General features: G+C 43.2%; 1 protein-coding gene across 2 annotated transcripts in view; it reads right to left on the bottom strand.

Annotated features, from left to right (window-relative positions):
* cacna1ha (calcium channel, voltage-dependent, T type, alpha 1H subunit a) overlaps positions 1-19,489 on the bottom strand; it is a 105,872-nt gene that overhangs the window by 85,744 nt on the left and 639 nt on the right. For both annotated transcript variants that reach the window (XM_058049984.1, XM_058049983.1), the window contains exons 2-3: positions 19,216-19,287; positions 18,185-18,270 (exon numbers count right to left, since the gene is read on the bottom strand). The gene's annotated coding sequence lies outside the window, so the exon portion shown is untranslated. The remainder of the gene's footprint in view (positions 1-18,184; positions 18,271-19,215; positions 19,288-19,489) is intronic.

A 19,489-nucleotide genomic window follows, 5' to 3' on the forward strand; every position in this document is an offset into this window, starting at 1 on the left:
CTCTTTCATTGGTGGCTTCATGTCTTTGTGTTTGCTTTGCCTGGTAGTTGTTGTCTACGTAGTTTAAGTCCGTTCAATTCCTTTTACCTGCTTTTTTTGTCCTGCTCTCTGCATCCTGGGGTCGCATTGCAAAGCTAGCAAGCAAATACTTTGGTATCCGTGGTACTTTTACCACTACCATGGTAGTATTGCGACCACGTAGGAATGTCTGCATGTGAATGTATTGCATGTATTTTATTGTGCGGCTGCATGGAATTGGGTCTGAATCCAGGCCGCTTTCATGTGCACGAATAAAAAGGCGTACACAAAGGGGGAGTTGGGGGGGGGGGGGAGTGGAGGGGGAGGGGGAGGGGCGGCCTGCTGGCCCCCTTGGAAAAACATCAAACTCATTTTCAGTACAAAGACCTGCAGGTTGCAGGGCAGCCTCTCCCCACATGACGACCCCCCCGACCACCCCGACCACCCCGACCCCCATCCCACTGGCAGACTTCAAACCAGCCCAGTCATAGGGACACAGGGTGGCTGGGTCCAGACATGCTGGGGGAGAAGGTCTGGCTGGATGGTTTGAGTACGCAGTATGCATATAGTATACAGTACATACAGTATCAGTATATATAGTATATATAGTATACTATATAGTATCATGGTATCATGAAGAAAGATGGCAACAGAAGTGTCCTAGCAGCATGAATGATAACCATGGACTACGTTGGATCTCCTTACATTGTTGCTGTTGAGGAGTACCTCCAAAATAAAAGCATCATGACGTCAACTCAACCAAGGGTCCATCATTCCTATGGAACCTTAGTCTGGTTTGGGCTCCAAAGGACACCCGACACCCGTCAGAGGCGACGTAAGTCCAGCTCAATTGGAGGTGGTGAAGGGGGTGAGACCTCCAGCTCATCTCCACATGGTGATTAAACATCGGCGGTGTCGCGGCACTAGCATCTGAACTTCCTGTTTACACTTTCCAACCAGTCTATCCGGGTTGATGCCATTTTAGGTGGCTTTCTTTACTTTCATTTTCCAAGTCTGATGTTGGAATATCAATTAGTCTTCATAGTGGACCTCTGCTGGTACGCACAGAAGTATTGGGTCACCTGGCTATCACACCTATAGAAAGTAAACACGTCCAGGTATTTTACAGAAAGTTTTCTCCAAGGTACTCGTGTAACTCTAAAAAACTCTTTTTTCCGTAGGATATTTGTTGTTAGAAAAGCTCTTCTGAATAAAATTATTGGAACCAGGAGTCGGACCCAAATACTGGGGTACGGACCATATTAGCGTTGCACCCACCCATACTATTTACATGGACAGTATTCCTTATTTTGGGTTTTATTGTGTTACGGCATGCTAATAAATGCGAGGCGGAAAGCATAAACGATAAATAAAAACACTCATACGATGAAGCGCCCACACGCTGCTGAGTCATGTCCCCCTTTGAAGCCTTCCCAAGCTTCCTGAAAGACGTCTGTGGATTCCTGGCATACTCAGCTGTGCGACAACACGTGTGTGCAGGCGGGGTCGTGTGCACCGGTGCAGCTGTGCATTCCAATCAAAGAGCATTAACCCCGGTGCCCCCCCCCACCCAGCCCCAGGAGCCACCCAGGCCCCACCCGCCCAGCGCGGCCATCACATTATCCACTAATACCCGCTTGCTTTCCCACCATCTGGACCAGTCCGCACCAGCAGGCAAGACATGCGTCTGGCTGCTCAGAGCTGGACTCGACCAGGAAGTAGCTGCTCTGGGATCGTCTCCTCCCATCGCCTCCTCCCATGGCCTCCTCCCATCTCGTTCACACGATCAGAAAACCATGGAACCTGGTCCATCATCGTGACGTCATCAAGCATGTATTGCCAAAATGAAGTATTAATTACCTTAGCTTCGGAATAGGTTATTAGAGTCCTCTAGACATGAAATAACACCCCTAGAGTCCTATGACCCAATCTAGTACACACAGAAATCTAATTCCTGTTTGTGTGTTGATGTAAACGGGGGAGCTGAGTTGGGGGCGGACAGAAAGTGACGTTTCCGTGGGTTACCACGGCAGCAGTATCCTGTTTTCGGGATTATTGTGACTGTGACATCCTTCAAATCTGCAATAAAAGCTGTTGTTCTGGTGCTTGTGTGTCTGCAGAGGTGACTACTACACATCATGACAACATCTCGTCGGCCAAACGTGTCCATGAAGTGTTTTCGTCTCCTTGTTAATCTCCTCCCCTGCGGAACAAAGATCCTAATCCCTTCCTTTCAGCGGCCATCTTGAAAAGAAGAAGTCTTGTTTTATGATGTTTGATCACGATGGAAGGTTTTGGACTCATGCAGACTTTAACGTGTGGGATTAAAACATATGTTCATCAAAGAGGGATTACTACGCAGTAGCCCGTGCTGGTAATCTGAATACATGCTGGCTTACTTATACCAACTTACTCGGACACGGAGCGACACGCCCACGCAGGGCTGACCTACACAGGGTGGAAGGGCGGCACCGCTGGGTCACCCACCCCGCCTCCAATAATCTATACGCCCCATCAGAGAGACGCTTCTGGGAACAGCTGGAATCAAGTCGCTAATCTGGGGCCTTGACTTGGTCTTCGTATATACTACTACATAGTACACACAGCATGACTTCATGATGTGGAATGAGATCGGGAGCTCGGTGAACTTCCTTACGGGTAACTTGTTTATTGGACTTAATGAAAACATAAACCTTAATGGTTTAATGCTAATCTAAACCTAAATGGTTTAATGCTAATCTAAACCTAAATGGTTTAATGCTAATCTAAACCTAAATGGTGTAATGCTAATCTAAACCTAGATGGTTTAATGCTAATCTAAACCTAAATGGTTTAATGCTAATCTAAACCTAGATGGTTTAATGCTAATCTAAACCTAAATGATTTAATACTAATCTAAACCTAAAGGATTTAATACTAATCTAAACCTAAATGGTTTAATGCTAATCTAAACCTAAATGGTGTAATGCTAATCTAAACCTAAATGGTGTAATGCTAATCTAAACCTACATGGTGTAATGCTAATCTAAACCTAAATGGTTTAATGCTAATCTAAACCTAAATGGTCTAATGCTAATCTAAACATAAATGGTTTAATGCTAATCTAAACCCAAATGGTCTAATGCTAATCTAAACATAAATGGTTTAATGCTAATCTAAACCTAAATGATTTAATGCGAATCTAAACCTAAATGATTTAATGCTAATCTAAACCTAAATGGTGTAATGCTAATCTAAACCTAAACGGTGTAATGCTAATCTAAACCTAAACGGTGTAATGCTAATCTAAACCTAAATGGTGAAATGCTAATCTAAACCTAAATGGTTTAATGCTAATCTAAACCTACATGGTTTAATGCTAATCTAAACCTAAATGGTTTAATGCTAATCTAAACCTACATGGTTTAATGCTAATCTAAACCTAAATGGTTTAATGCTAATCTAAACCTACATGGTTTAATGCTAATCTAAACCTAAATGGTGTAATGCTAATCTAAACCTAAATGGTGTAATGCTAATCTAAACCTAAATGGTGTAATGCTAATCTAAACCTAAATGTTTTAATGCTAATCTAAACCTAAATGGTTTAATGCTAATCTAAACCTAAGTGGTTTAATGCTAATCTAAACCCAAATGGTCCAATGCTAATCTAAACCCAAATGGTGTAATGCTAATCTAAACCTAAATGGTTTAATGCTAATCTAAACCTAAATGGTTTAATGCTAATCTAAACCTAAATGGTTTAATGCTAATCTAAACCTACATGGTGTAATGCTAATCTAAACCTAAATGGTGTAATGCTAATCTAAACCTAAATGGTTTAATGCTAATCTAAACCTAAATGGTGTAATGCTAATCTAAACCTAAATGGTGTAATGCTAATCTAAACCTACATGGTTTAATGCTAATCTAAACCTAAATGGTTTAATGCTAATCTAAACCTAAATGGTTTAATGCTAATCTAAACCTAAATGGTGTAATGCTAATCTAAACCTAAATGGTTTAATGCTAATCTAAACCTAAATGGTTTAATGCTAATCTAAACCTAAATGGTGAAATGCTAATCTAAACCTAAATGGTTTAATGCTAATCTAAACCTACATGGTTTAATGCTAATCTAAACCTAAATGGTGTAATGCTAATCTAAACCTAAATGGTGTAATGCTAATCTAAACCTAAATGGTGTAATGCTAATCTAAACCTACATGGTGTAATGCTAATCTAAACCTAAATGGTTTAATGCTAATCTAAACCTACATGGTTTAATGCTAATCTAAACCCAAATGGTTTAATGCTAATCTAAACCTAAATGATTTAATGCTAATCTAAACCTAAATGGTGTAATGCTAATCTAAACCTAAATGGTTTAATGCTAATCTAAACCCAAATGGTCTAATGCTAATCTAAACCTAAATGGTGTAATGCTAATCTAAACCTAAATGGTTTAATGCTAATCTAAACCTAAATGGTGTAATGCTAATCTAAACCTAAATGGTTTAATGCTAATCTAAACCTAAATGGTGTAATGCTAATCTAAACCTAAATGGTTTAATGCTAATCTAAACCCAAATGGTCTAATGCTAATCTAAACCTAAATGGTGTAATGCTAATCTAAACCTAAATGGTTTAATGCTAATCTAAACCTAAATGGTGTAATGCTAATCTAAACCTACATGGTGTAATGCTAATCTAAACCTAAATGGTTTAATGCTAATCTAAACCTACATGGTTTAATGCTAATCTAAACCCAAATGGTTTAATGCTAATCTAAACCTAAATGATTTAATGCTAATCTAAACCTAAATGGTGTAATGCTAATCTAAACCTAAATGGTTTAATGCTAATCTAAACCCAAATGGTCTAATGCTAATCTAAACCTAAATGGTGTAATGCTAATCTAAACCTAAATGGTTTAATGCTAATCTAAACCTAAATGGTGTAATGCTAATCTAAACCTAAATGGTTTAATGCTAATCTAAACCTAAATGGTGTAATGCTAATCTAAACCTAAATGGTTTAATGCTAATCTAAACCCAAATGGTCTAATGCTAATCTAAACCTAAATGGTGTAATGCTAATCTAAACCTAAATGGTTTAATGCTAATCTAAACCTAAATGGTGTAATGCTAATCTAAACCTAAATGGTTTAATGCTAATCTAAACCTAAATGGTTTAATGCTAATCTAAACCTAAATGGTGTAATGCTAATCTAAACCTCAGGGCATGCAAGCAGACCACCGGTTCGCAGTCTCACCATCTCGCCCCCATCCCCCCCATCCCCCCCACCTGGGCCGTAGTGGACTTAAGTGGGGAAGGTTAAAATAATCCTGGTAACAAATCCGGCAGACAACGCTGTTTTTAAACCGGAGCCAGGCTGAAATTGTCCTTGACTTCTCGTGGCCTTAAAGGGTTATTTATACTGTCTTCACCTACAAAGCCAAGCCAAGTGGATCAAGCCCCCCCCCCCCACAACGTGGTGCATTCCGAAGAGCTCTTTAACCAATGTTTGTGTGTGTGTGGCCGTGCAAATTGCGCCTGTCAGCCGATTTACGGGCTGGTGTGCAGCGACACGATGCAGCTGTCGTATCCCACATCAAACCGGATCCCAAAAGGCCGCGACCAGGAAGGGAGGCGACCAGGAGCTCACCGGGGGTCGGCGGGGCACTTAGGAGCACTTCATGAAGATGCATCCCTTCTGTCGGCCGCCGTCAATGGTTGAACTTTGGAGGACGTTTCAGCTCCATGAGATGGGGATGAGATTAGATCTGATCAGTCCGCAACCGCAACACGCTCTCAGGAGCCACGAGTCCGAAGACCCGGCACGGCTCAGCGTGGAAGCAACGAAGAAAGGATTAGCGCTTAAAGCAGGACGACACATGCAATCAATGAGGACAACAAACACGCGTGGCTTCCACTACTTTGCGGGAGAAGTCATGGACTCCATTTATGACTACTTTTATGTCCCAAAAAAGGCGCATTTATGGAAATGTTCCATACCGTAAAACAGTATAAGGGACGGCGGGGTAATAAGGGACAATCTTCGGGGTAATAAGGGACAATTTTTGGGAAAATGTTTTAAATGTAATTGTGCCTTTACATGTTAAACAGGAAGCTGCATTGTGTTGTTTTTTTTAGTATACCGTATTGTCTGGACTATAAGTCGCTCCAGAATATAAGTCGCCAAAAATGCATAATTAGGTAGAAAAAAATATACATAACTTGCATTTTTTGCCCAGATTTTGACCAAAACAGACATCTTGGAAGGCAATTTCTATCATAAATAAAAGAACATGCTGAATAGGCTATGCTATAGGCTAAGATATGCTAACACAATGGTTATTCAGCTACACAAAAAATAAAAATAAACAGAAAAGGTGTGCAGTGTTTATGGAACATAAACACTTTTTTCATTCATAAGTCGCTCTGGGGTATAAGTGGCAGGAACAGCCAACCTATGAAAAAAAGTGTGACTTTTAGTCCAGAAAATACGGTATATTCTTGAACAAATCATTCAAAAAACATTTTCCCCAAAATTGTCCCTTCTTACCCCACCGTCCCTTATTACCCCGTTTTACGGTCCTGCAGAAAAGCCCCCTTGAAGTTGCTACTAATGTGATGTAATAAAGTTCTTTCAGCCTCCCCATCATTTGATCTCCACAAGGATGCTGCCGCTCACGCAGGCCGCGGGGTCCAACTGGTGCGCCGGTCGCTAATTCTGCCAGAGAGCAGACGTCGATCCAGATGGCGTTAAAATCACCGGGGGGGGGGCACTAGGGGGGGTGCATTGTTCAAATGCGCCCATTTGTTGTTAAACGGCCCCTTCATCATGAGGTGAAACAGCTGGCGCCGTGGACAATTAATAAACGTTTATGTAGTCAAATGGAGATCCGAGTTAGCGATGTACGCTAATCAGACGTTTCCAACACAAGATTATGATATGATATAATTTGAGCAGCATAAATTGGCACACATGCAGATACTAAGTCACATTCATAACTGACCTGTCGCTGAATCGACTTCATAACCACGTCAGGACGGGAATTTGAGGCCTAAATGTTGTCCTTTGGGATTGAGGAAGCTGTGCCATTATTATTATTATTATTATTTATTATTATTATTATTAGAGGATATTCCTAGTTGAGCCCGCCCTCTCACGCCGGCCCTCGCTGGCCGACTCCCCGGCTGCATTTCTATCCTCCTATAAAGTGTCAAATAAAGTCAGACTTGACTTTCCTGGCTGAGTGGTCGTCCCTTTGGAGGCCACACGCTAATATAAAAGCACGCACGCACCAACAGCACGATGCCTTCAGGGCTTCCCGGCAACCCGGCACTGAAGCCTTCCGCCTCTGGTTAGGATATCAGTCTGGAAAGACGCGGTCACGCCGCTGTCAATAAGGAATGAGCAGTAAATAATGCTCTTTACAGGATGGGTCATTACATCACAGCTCCATTGTGTGTGGTGGTGGGGGGGGGGGGGGGGGGTAAAAAGTGTCCTCTGCACGGACGGACAATAAGATCTAGCAGAAACGGTGTCCAACTAAATCCTTGGTCCACTTGGTCCGGAACCAAATCCCACCAAATGAGAAGAGACCGGAATCTGGGAATGGCCTTTTGTTATTTGTCGTGATGTCATAACAAGGTCAGAGGTGGAGGTCGGGTCCGTGCATGGATTATTGATGAAGTGATCGGCCTCCATCTTGGGAAGAAGGTGGCTTTGCGGTGACGGTGATTTACACCATGTCAGTTTTTCAATGAAAGGAGGTCTTTGATTGGACCCTTGATGAATGAATTGCTAATTTCTGTTGGTCAGAAGAGTATTTCAACCTTCTAGTGCAGGGGTGGGCAAACTACGGCCCGGGGGCCACATGCGGCCCACCAAACGTTTGAATCCGGCCCGCCAGTTGCTTTTAAGTATTTCAACTTTTAACATACCAGCTGGCAACATGACTTTCAAGTCGGATGTCTTATTCAGTAAAAAAAATAAAATAAAATAAATCCTAGTTTGATGTGGTCTGATGTTTAAAGTGCTCCTGAAAAAAAGGAAACAAGAACATATAGCTGATAGTATGACAATTAAAATTAGACAAATAATTCAAGGCGTAAAATTATTAAAAAATAATTTAAAAATTATTACAAATTATTAAAAATTATTTAAAAATTATTAAAAATATTTGTAAAAAATTAAAAATATTTAAATATATTAAAAATCATTAAAATTATTAAAATTATAAGCGTAAAATCATGTGTGTTAAATATATGTTCTGGCCCCCTGCACAATTTTGTTAACTCAATGCGGCCCATGAGTCAAAAAGTTTGCCCACCCCTGTTCTAGTGTTTAGGAAATTTGAACTTCCGGTAGGAGAAAGCGTGGGATTTGGAAAAGATGCGTCAACAATCTCCGTGGTGCAGGTGCTGACCCATCGTGGATGCATTCTGCTGACTCGGGAACAGCGGCATGACAGAAAGCGAAGACGGCGTGGGGGGTGGGGGGGTAGTTGTTATCTGCTTATTGTCGTGTGACGCGTCGCTACGAGGAGCTTCTGACTTGCACATGAGCCAACTGACGAAGGACGCCGGAGAAGAATCGTATTCCGTGTCGGTTGTACTCTTCTGGAGCCGCTGGTTGGTTTGTCAGCGGGTCAACCAACGGTCCACGTTTGATATTTCGCTGTCAGGAGACCAGGAAATCTGTTCTTTGTTCTTCCTGCCGTCTGTGACACTTATGTAACCCGGCCTTTCCTTACGTAAGCATCATTAGTCAGCTGTAAAATTCTAACTGTGTACTCATGTACTGTAGCTACCAGTGGCCTACATATACACACTTTTACTGTATACATGTATATACTTATACGTATATATATATACACATTCCGTCTTATAGGGACTTGGCTGCCCTATATGTCGTTAAGTCTTACGAAGGACTATTAGGGCCACGCCGAAAACAAACAAACAAAAAAAACATATAAAACGAATAATTTTGTTAAAAGAAAGAATGTCAGAATTAACAAAAAAATAAATACTTCTGGATTCTAAAATGATTTACTTTTTTTGGTTGACCTAAAATAAAACAAATAAGAACGTAAAAATCCAATATTATGTTGTTTAAGGCCTTTTCAATACAAGTTTTACTTTATTAGAGCCCTCTAGACATGGAATAGCACCCCTATAGTCACCTTTACCCAATATAGTCGATATAATAATCAGGAAAATAAGCAATTTTAAACATAATAAGACTTGATGTAAATGTGTTCTGGTCCGATGGGAGCTGAGTGCAGGGCGGACAGGAAGTGACGTTGGGGGTTCAGAGTTGAGTTTTAGCTTGCAACAGTAGCCCGTTTCAAGGGTTGTTGTGCTTTACTTTACTGTGAGATCATTCCAAGCTACTTATGCATACTCGGAATGCTCGGTGCCAGGAAGGAGCATCTGACGTTGGAAATCGTATCATCCTTGCCTGCTCGCCGGGATATTGCTCCCGGTATGACGACTCGGTGATAATCATATTTCCAATGAGCGGAGACAAGATCTACTGTGTCTCTTCCTCGTTCATTTAAGCCCAATCGCATTTTTATTGACATGCTGGCAACTAAATATTTCTGGGAGGGAATCAAACGGTGCGGGTTGGCGGTTTTAACTTTTGATGTTGATTATAGTCCATAACCACTTGGAATATACGAGGATGTGGATGTTTTATATCCCCGGTCAAAGCGCATGGTATTCCAAAGCCATTATGGTTCCTTATGATTGGACTTAAACCAAGACAAAGCCATTATGGTTCCTTATGATTGGACTTAAACCAAGACAAAGCCATTATGGTTCCTTATGATTGGACTTAAACCAAGACAAAGCCATTATGGTTCCTTATGATTGGACTTAAACCAAGACAAAGCCATTATGGTTCCTTATGATTGGACTTAAACCAAGACAAAGCCATTATGGTTCCTTATGATTGGACTTAAACCAAGACAAAGCCATTATGGTTCCTTATGATTGGACTTAAACCAAGACAAAGCCATTATGGTTCCTTATGATTGGACTTAAACCAAGACAAAGCCATTATGGTTCCTTATGATTGGACTTAAACCAAGACAAAGCCATTATGGTTCCTTATGATTGGACTTAAACCAAGACAAAGCCATTATGGTTCCTTATGATTGGACTTAAACCAAGACAAAGCCATTATGGTTCCTTATGATTGGACTTAAACCAAGACAAAGCCATTATGGTTCCTTATGATTGGACTTAAACCAAGACAAAGCCATTATGGTTCCTTATGATTGGACTTAAACCAAGACAAAGCCATCATGGTTCCTTATGATTGGACTTAAACCAAGACAAAGCCATCATGGTTCCTTATGATTGGACTTAAACCAAGACAAAGCCATCATGGTTCCTTATGATTGGACTTAAACCAAGACAAAGCCAGTATGGTTCCTTATGATTGGACTTAAACCAAGACAAAGCCATCATGGTTCCTTATGATTGGACTTAAACCAAGACAAAGCCATTATGGTTCCTTATGATTGGACTTAAACCAAGACAAAGCCATTATGGTTCCTTATGATTGGACTTACACCAAGACAAAGCCATTATGGTTCCTTATGATTGGACTTAAACCAAGACAAAGCCATTATGGTTCCTTATGATTGGACTTAAACCAAGACAAAGCCATTATGGTTCCTTATGATTGGACTTAAACCAAGACAAAGCCATTATGGTTCCTTATGATTGGACTTAAACCAAGACAAAGCCATTATGGTTCCTTATGATTGGACTTAAACCAAGACAAAGCCATTATGGTTCCTTATGATTGGACTTAAACCAAGACAAAGCCATTATGGTTCCTTATGATTGGACTTAAACCAAGACAAAGCCATTATGGTTCCTTATGATTGGACTTAAACCAAGACAAAGCCATTATGGTTCCTTATGATTGGACTTAAACCAAGACAAAGCCATTATGGTTCCTTATGATTGGACTTAAACCAAGACAAAGCCATTATGGTTCCTTATGATTGGACTTAAACCAAGACAAAGCCATTATGGTTCCTTATGATTGGACTTAAACCAAGACAAAGCCATTATGGTTCCTTATGATTGGACTTAAACCAAGACAAAGCCATTATGGTTCCTTATGATTGGACTTAAACCAAGACAAAGCCATTATGGTTCCTTATGATTGGACTTAAACCAAGACGCCTTTAGACTGATGGAGGAATTAAAAAGGAGTGAAGGAAGTGTGGAATGGCCGTTCCAAAAGCTAAACACGTCCTTGCTAATTTCATTGGCCGCCGAATATCAATTACTTTAAGTGGTTAATTCCCATTACCCCGGCTAACACCCCGGCTAACGCTAGCCGCACATCAACGCTATGTTTAATTCATGAAGCTCCATCACGTCTACGCATTAGGCAGCCTCTGATGAATACGGATCACATTGTGCACGCACAGACGCGACAGGAAGGAAGTCAGGAAGCCAGGAAGTGCAGGTATTGGGAAGTGAAGAGATGCTAACGCCGCCACTGAGTCGTCTCTTCAACCTGCTGGGTGTTTCCATTATGTCTACTGTATTAATACGGGTGTAAAGGTGACTATAGGGGTGTTATTATATGTCCTGAGGGCTCTAATAATGTTAAAAGTTGTATTTAGAATGTATTAAACAGATTTTTATGCTCTAACTATGAAAATATTCCATTTATAAATCATGAATCCTATTTTTAGGGAAGCAAATGTTAACAATGATTGGAATTATATGAGAAATTAATTTATAACACCGTCCAATGGACAAATAGGATTATGTATTACTTGTATTTTCATTATGATCTTGATTTATTTATGTTATTATTATTTATGTATTATTTTCAAACACCAGTGATGTCATAAAATCGTTTTCCATGAACATCGTCCTGGACCATCCTCGTTAAGTCTTCATGTCTAAGTTGACGAAGTGAAGCTAATGTCATGGCTAGCATCTCCAGACAATAAAAGTGTCCACTGTGGTTGTGTTTCACGGCAGCGCCTGAACGCGACAGGAAGCTAATCATGCTGTCCAGGTGCGCGACCCCTCCCCCTCCTTTTTTTTTTTTTTTACATCTTTCTCCTCCTTGGGTTCACCCCCGCCCACCCGGCCAAACCCCCCACAGGTTGGAGGTGTCATGTTGGAGTCACGGATGAAAGGAGGCGCTTGATATGAGTCAGGCTGCAGGAGCAGGACGTGAACGAGCGCATCAAGCGGGAGCAAACAGCCTTCCTGGTTGCCCCCCCACCCCCCCCCCCCCCCGGAAAGGATGTGTCACGAGTCAGTAAACACCAACTAGCCCTTTTGAACAATTCGGGCCTGTTTAATTCTGTCCCAAAAGAGACGAGGCGTTCAGGCTGCTCGCCACCGCCATCGATCATGGGCGCATTGAGAAGCGGCGGTGTGACGCGGCGGGAGGCCATCACAGCCCGTCAGATTGATGCCAAATGAGTTCTGCCTCATCTGTTAGCATCGCTAATTCCCCACGCCGTGACTCGAGCTGCAGGGGTGAATCAGGAAGTGGCGTGTGTTTCTTTAAGTAGGCCGCAGGGGACCACGCACTGGCTTGGGTGAAAGCGTGATTGTGAGGATATCTAACCTGGTTTGGGAGATGGGGTGAGGGGGGGGGATGCATAAAGGCATAGCTAATAGCGACTGCTGATGTTTGGGGAAAAAAGCATCAATATTCCACTGCAGAATGAAGCTAATGTGGTGGATTTTGATGTCACATGACCTCCACAGACAAACACGCGTGTCGTGATGTCATCCCACCAAGGCGGCGAGCTGCTTTGCAAGTCGGACTTGACTTGAGACGACGACACGGCGGAGAGGAAGCCAAGAGGAGGGATGTGAGAGAGGGGTGACTTTGTTGCTATGCGACCGGACGAGCAGAAGCGTGCTTCTTTGCGAGGAGCGCATGCTCGGATTTCTTTCCTCGTGCGGACCCTGCGAGACCAGCAGCTCCACGCCCAACTGTCTGTTTGGCGAGGACCCCTGCCATGTGACCCACACCGGCACCAAATATGGAAAAGCTTTGTTCTCGTTGTAGAAATCCATTTCGCCGTGTCTATTTGCATCGCTCTCTCCCAGGAAGGGAGCATCTGAGCATCCTTCCTTCATCTCCTCATAAATCCACAGTGGTCCCTTGTGTGCTGCGTTCGAGGAGAAATACGTCACGAAGACGGCCATAGCTGGACGCATCACTCCTTCGCCGGCTTCGCTGCTTCTTTAATTTACACAACTCATCAACGGACGGAACATCTAACAACAACATCATTAGAGCCCTCTAGACATGCGATAGCACCCCTATAGTCACTCCTACTACCTAATATCATTTCATAATAAATATACAAATAAGAAAAGCCTGTCTGGGGTTCCTAATCAAGTGGCTGTGCAGGCCCGTCATAATGGATCACTCATCCATCCGTCTTCTAGAAGCCTAGACTTTGGTCTCACGTCACCGTGAGGTACACGAAAATACCGTAGCTACCGAGGAAGTACTGACGAAGGCACGCCCATTTAGAGTGGTTATTGAAGAACTACTCATGAGCTAATGAGTAGTGATTAGTGTTAGCTAGGGGTTGTTCATCATTACTCTAATTTGGGTTATTCATTCAGTCCCTCCATGCGGATCCTGAGGGGGTCCCAGGTCTGAGGACGAGGTCTCCTACAGGTCCTGAACGCCTCACCCAGAGAAGTCCCAATATGACAAAAGATGCATATTTAATACGTAGAAAAATGCCATGTTTACAATGATTGCCTTTGCTTGTGTGATCTTTCATAAACGTTAGCTATTATGTTATGTTCCCCCAACAAGAGTCAGGGGGGTATTTGGGGCAACGAGACCAAGTCATTGAAGCAAAGAGCAGATAAGGGAGTCCTAACTTCCATTTCATTTCTTCTCTCGTTTCCACGTGTTTGATGCCGAGCTTCCCGTGGAGTTGCCTCAGTGGCCGTAAAACGTACCACTGCTAACTATTATTATTATTATTATTATTATTATAATCATGGGCGGCACGGTGGTCTAGGGGTTAGCGCGCAGACCTCACAGCTAGGAGACCAGGGTTCAATCCCACCCTCGGCCATCTCTGTGTGGAGTTTGCATGTTCTCCCCGTGCATGCGTGGGTTTTCTCCGGGTACTCCGGTTTCCTCCCACATTCCAAAAACATGCTAGGTTAATTAGCCACTCCAAATTGTCCATAGGTATGAATGTGAGTGTGAATGGTTGTTTGTCTATATGTGCCCTGTGATTGGCTGGCGACCAGTCCAGGGTGTACCCCGCCTTACGCCCGAAGACAGCTGGGATAGGCTCCAGCACCCCCGCGACCCTCGTGAGGAAAAGCGGTAGAAAATGAATGAATGAATGAATATTATAATCATTACTTGGTCGTGCTGTTCATGAATGTGGCGATGGTCCTGGTAGTATTCCCCAACTTCTTCCCTCCCCATCCGAGGCTTGTATTCACTTCACTTCCCCCCCCCTCATCTGCTCGCTTCACCTCGGTATCGGTCTTCAAAGCAGCAAGCCCAAGTCTGCTAGTCTTCTAGTTCTGGAAATAAAGATTTTATTGCCCCTGAGACCTTCCCGCTGTTCCCGAACACAAACACGTAGGAGGAGCCATGCTGCTGCATCCACGCCGCCATCGCACGGATACGCACACACACCTCGTCCACCGCGTGCTGAAAGACGTATGGTATGACTTAAGGACGCGTGGTGTCATCTACTTCCTGTTGCCAAGCCTCGCCTCATTAGCATGTACGGTGCAAGCAGCCGGGGTAAGAAGCCAAATAATTCCCAGTCGATATTCCTCAACTTGTCAACAAACTAATTGGCGCTACGGGATATTTCATCCTGACAAAAACAAACACAAATCAATCGATGGGGCCGACGTGTTCATGACAAGAACGTGACGTAAGGTTGATACGTATATTAGCTCAAGGCTACAGTCTGCTAGCCTGCTAGCTTCCCGACCAGGCTAAAGGCCACCGTTCATCCACCATGGTACAGCATCCTGTACTTCATTCATTCATTCATTTTCTACCGCTTTTCCTCACGAGGGTCGCGGGGGGTGCTGGAGCCTATCCCAGCTGTCTTTGGGCGAGAGGCGGGGTACACCCTGGACTGGTGGCCAGCCAATCCCAGGGCACATACTATAGACAAACAACCATTCACACTCACATTCATACCTATGGACAATTTGGAGTCGCTAATTAACCTAGCATGTTTTTGGAATGTGGGAGGAAACCGGAGTACCCGGAGAAAACCCACGCATGCACAGGGAGAACATGCCCGAGGGTGGAATTGAACCCTGGTCTCCTAGCTGTGAGGTCTGCGCGCTAACCACTAGACCGCCGTGCCGCCCCGTCCTGTACTTCTTACCCTTTAAAAGTATTCCATAAGTACGTAAGGCGTATTTAGGACTTAAACCCGGACTGTGTCCGAGTCAACAATAAAGAAAACCAAGCTTCCGGAGAAGAAGTTATGAAACATTTTGGTTTTAAAAGCCTAAAAGATGGCGGACTTGAACCATAATGACATTGTCCACAATTGTCCACTTGTAGGAGAGCTTTAATGTCCTCCATATATGATATATTTATCTGTTCTCCATGATGATGCATCCCTCTCCTCCCCACTTTGCGTTCCACCACAAGCCATTTGAGTCAAGTTACAGTAAAGGCAAACAAGATCATCAAAACATCTTGCGTCGCTAATGGAGGAGAAAATCTCATCAAGCGGATGAAAACAGGCCAAATAACTCGAACGCTAACTGGAAGGAAGTCACAAGGGAAGACTCTCTCTCTCATTCGCAGCCACTTCCTTGCTGGCTCACCCACTCGTTTGGGTTTTTCTTTCATTCCCCACCACTCCTTAGGTTATTGATCGCTCCAAAAACCTCTCATATCCCCATGAGGCACCCCGCCCCGCCCCGCCCCGCCCGAGCCGAGCATGTCTGCATTTGCGGAAGAGCCTCAGCCTCAGCCGAGTGGGACTCGGGGACCTATTTTCTACTGTACATTGACATCTGCGGCCGCCGTCTTCAGAAATGGTGACCCGGTTGTCCGGGCGACCGCCATTATGTTGTCATGGAAGCACTCACGCTAATGGCGCTGGAGCCGTATTAATGATAATGCTCCGCACCCCGCCCCTATCTTTTGTGACACATACGCACATATGCAAACATCACTAATGAGGCGCCAAAACAAATTGCATCTGCCGACGCCAGCCAGAAATCGATATTTTTACCTGGCCTGCTTTGCCACAGATTTGTGCTGAGTCACCAGGACGGTGCTTACCTGAGTCATTTCATTTGTTAATTCCTGTTTTATGGAGGATATTTACTGTCTTTTAGACAATGTTTTACTGGACACACACACACACACACACACACACACGCCATCATCAGTAGTCATGACACGCTTTCTCTCCAAGCGTCAAGGATGGATTCTAAAACGCTCACCACGGTTGCGGGATGTAATGGGAACGTCGTTATCCATTGTGGTCCAATAGTCGGAGGCCTAAGACATCCCGCTCTCAAGATGGAAATTGTGGCTTGAAAGGAGTCTTTAGTCTTTAGTACTTTGGTACTTTAGTACAAGTACTTCACAAGGAACCGCATGTGGCGAAACACACCGATAGAAGCTATTCGCCGTGTCTGGATCCAAGATGGCGTCCACGGGCGCATGACACGTGGACGATATGAGATGTCAGTTTCTCTTCCAGTGAGAAGAAGCCTGGAAAACATGTCTTATATTCTGGGGCTAAAGCAATGGTGTCCAAAGTGCGGCTTGGGGACCATTTGTGGCACATTCTGAAAATATAACTTACAAAAATAAAACTACAAACAGCAGGAATGGAAAAATACTAGTAAGTATTAGTAAAAAAAACAAATATAAAGTCAAAATAGTACATGGAAAAAAATCATAGTCCAACAAAAAAGTTGTAATTTCATGAAATTAATTTAATATTCAAAGGAAACCATATTTTTTTTATATTATTAGAAACAACAAAGAAAATCATGTATGTTTTATAGCATAGAATTGTAAAATATTTTTTTTAATCATATGAGAAGCAAGCAAAACATTCATTGGTGCCTGATGGGTGCTGCAATGATGTCAGCCTCCCTCTGGGCTCCACTGGCGCGCTCTAGTGGACCGAGGTAGAATTGCAGCACCATCCATCCATTATTTAATGCCACTTGTCTACCAAATAAATGCTTTTCTCAGATGCAAAGCATTGTGGGAAAACATTTTAAACTTGTATTGGTACTTGTTTGTATACTTATTAGGTATACATTTGTGTATACCAAATATATTATAATGCCTTCTTATTATATAATATATAATATAATTTCCGATGGGTTGACAAGCTTGGCGTTAGGTTTTCCTCGCGCATGATTGGCTCCTGTCAAGTCCTCATGGACTTGTTCTTGCTATGTACTTATAGTCCAGTGTACTCATGTAGATACTACATATGTACACATCCAGTGTCCTCTAACTGTAACCTGCCAGCCTGACAGTCTAAAAGGAAGAGAGAGTATATTTCCCCAATATGATATTAGTCCATCACCAGGGAGCTCGGTGGTCCTGGCTGACCTTAAAAATGGACTTTGGTGATGAATATATGAATAATATCACATCTCCATCCATCTCTTCTCTCCAAAGTCCTCCTCCTTAATGACACTTACACCACATGCATTTTTAAACCAACGCTTCAATCCTCATTTGGGTCCCTAGAACTTCCCTTTGCAGGCCCGACCCCCCCCCCCCCCCCCCCCCCCTTCTCTTGGCTGAAGGACGAGTGAGCCTGGGGAACAGCCAGATGACACCCTGTGGTCCCCCAAGGGTCCCATGTGCTTCCCAGCACGTTGCAGAGTCTTTGCATGCTCCTGTGATTCTTATTCATCAGACTGGATTTGTTCTCTAGCTTGATGCTCACCTTCTAGCTTGATGTTCTAACGGCTTAACCTTCCCCCTCCAAGCGTGAGGACCCAGTTCCAAAAGATGGTTGCCCATAAAAGACCATGCGAGGTACGCTCCTTTTTTTTAACCCCAAATCCCACAACCACTCGTTGAATTACGCCGTTTTATCTTTGTCACTGCAAACCTGCCGTGTGTTTGATTCCCTCCCAATTGTAGAGGAGTCTCACTCACCTGGAGGATCTGTGAAGGGCACTCGAGCGCGGTCATTCCTCCACAAGCAGCTTCAGGCGGCCTCGGGTCAGGAAATCACGTGTGCTCTGTGACATTCAAAAGTACAGTGAGGAGTACGTGAGGAACGTGTACGGTCACGTACGTAACAAACGGTCACTTTCAACGCTGCAGGGACGCATGGAGGCCACAGCTGAACCCTTCACATCGGTGGGGGGGGTAGACAGGAATCATTTGGATGGTCTATGACTCCCTAGTACTGTATGTTCTGGGTCAATACTAAAAACAGGAGTACTTGCAGCCTCTGTCTGTCAGCTAGCTGCTGCACTGTACTGCAGTACTGTATGTACTATATCTACATGTGTTTACACATGCCATCGTATAGCTAGGAGGCTAATAGCAGCATTACAATCGGACCACAAGGGACACATTATGTTGGCGCCGTGAACACAATGTGCTCCGGTCCAGATGAAGGATCTCATCAGCTGCTGCTGGGTGTGTATTAAGGTGTGTATTAAGGTGTGTATTAAGGTGTGTATTAAGGTGTGTATTAAGTGTACCTGCTCATACCTTATAGCGGATCTAAAAAATACATCAAATCATGGTACGGGAGGGGGTTTTTGTGGTGAATACTGCATTTGGCTCATCTGATGGAAGGCATTCTATTCCATGAGGGAAGGAAGGAAGTACTTTCCTCAAGTCTGAGATGACCTTTCATGTGCCCGCATGTTGCTTTGGGTTGCTCTTGATTGCCTGCAAATTTCATGTCAACAGTCATTTGGTTTGAACCAATATATACAGTATATGTATATATATATATATATATTTTGTTAGTAGGCATTTGCGTGAGGCACGTCTGAAGTCCGTTTCTCGTAGACGGTCGGCGGTATGGTGTTTGTGCAGCAGTAAAAGGTCAGAGACCCACAAGCAGGGGGGTGCACGCCGCTATCTGACAGTTGGGTGTAAGGAGACAAAGGGATAGAAAATGACAGCAGGCTAAGTCGGTGTACGAATTCCAAATGATACCTTATTACCTTTAAAAGGGAAGCTGATAGAGACACGGAGATGGAGTAGAAATGATCAAATGAGGATCATCATCATTATGTCTATTGTAGAACAGTAGAAAAGCAAGCTTAGGTTACTTGATGCATAGAATGTTTTAATCTAAAATGCCTGTTTTGCTTAAAAAAACTACATTTCCTTCTTTCAAATACAGATCATGTAAGGAAGGTATAACTGCACAAATGCCAAAGGTGATAATGCTAATACACAATGTGGTGCATTATTAAGTGCATTTCATCGTTGTAA

This window comes from Doryrhamphus excisus, chromosome 15, assembly GCF_030265055.1.
Source record: "Doryrhamphus excisus isolate RoL2022-K1 chromosome 15, RoL_Dexc_1.0, whole genome shotgun sequence".
In the NCBI taxonomy this organism is placed as follows: Eukaryota; Metazoa; Chordata; class Actinopteri; order Syngnathiformes; family Syngnathidae; genus Doryrhamphus; species Doryrhamphus excisus.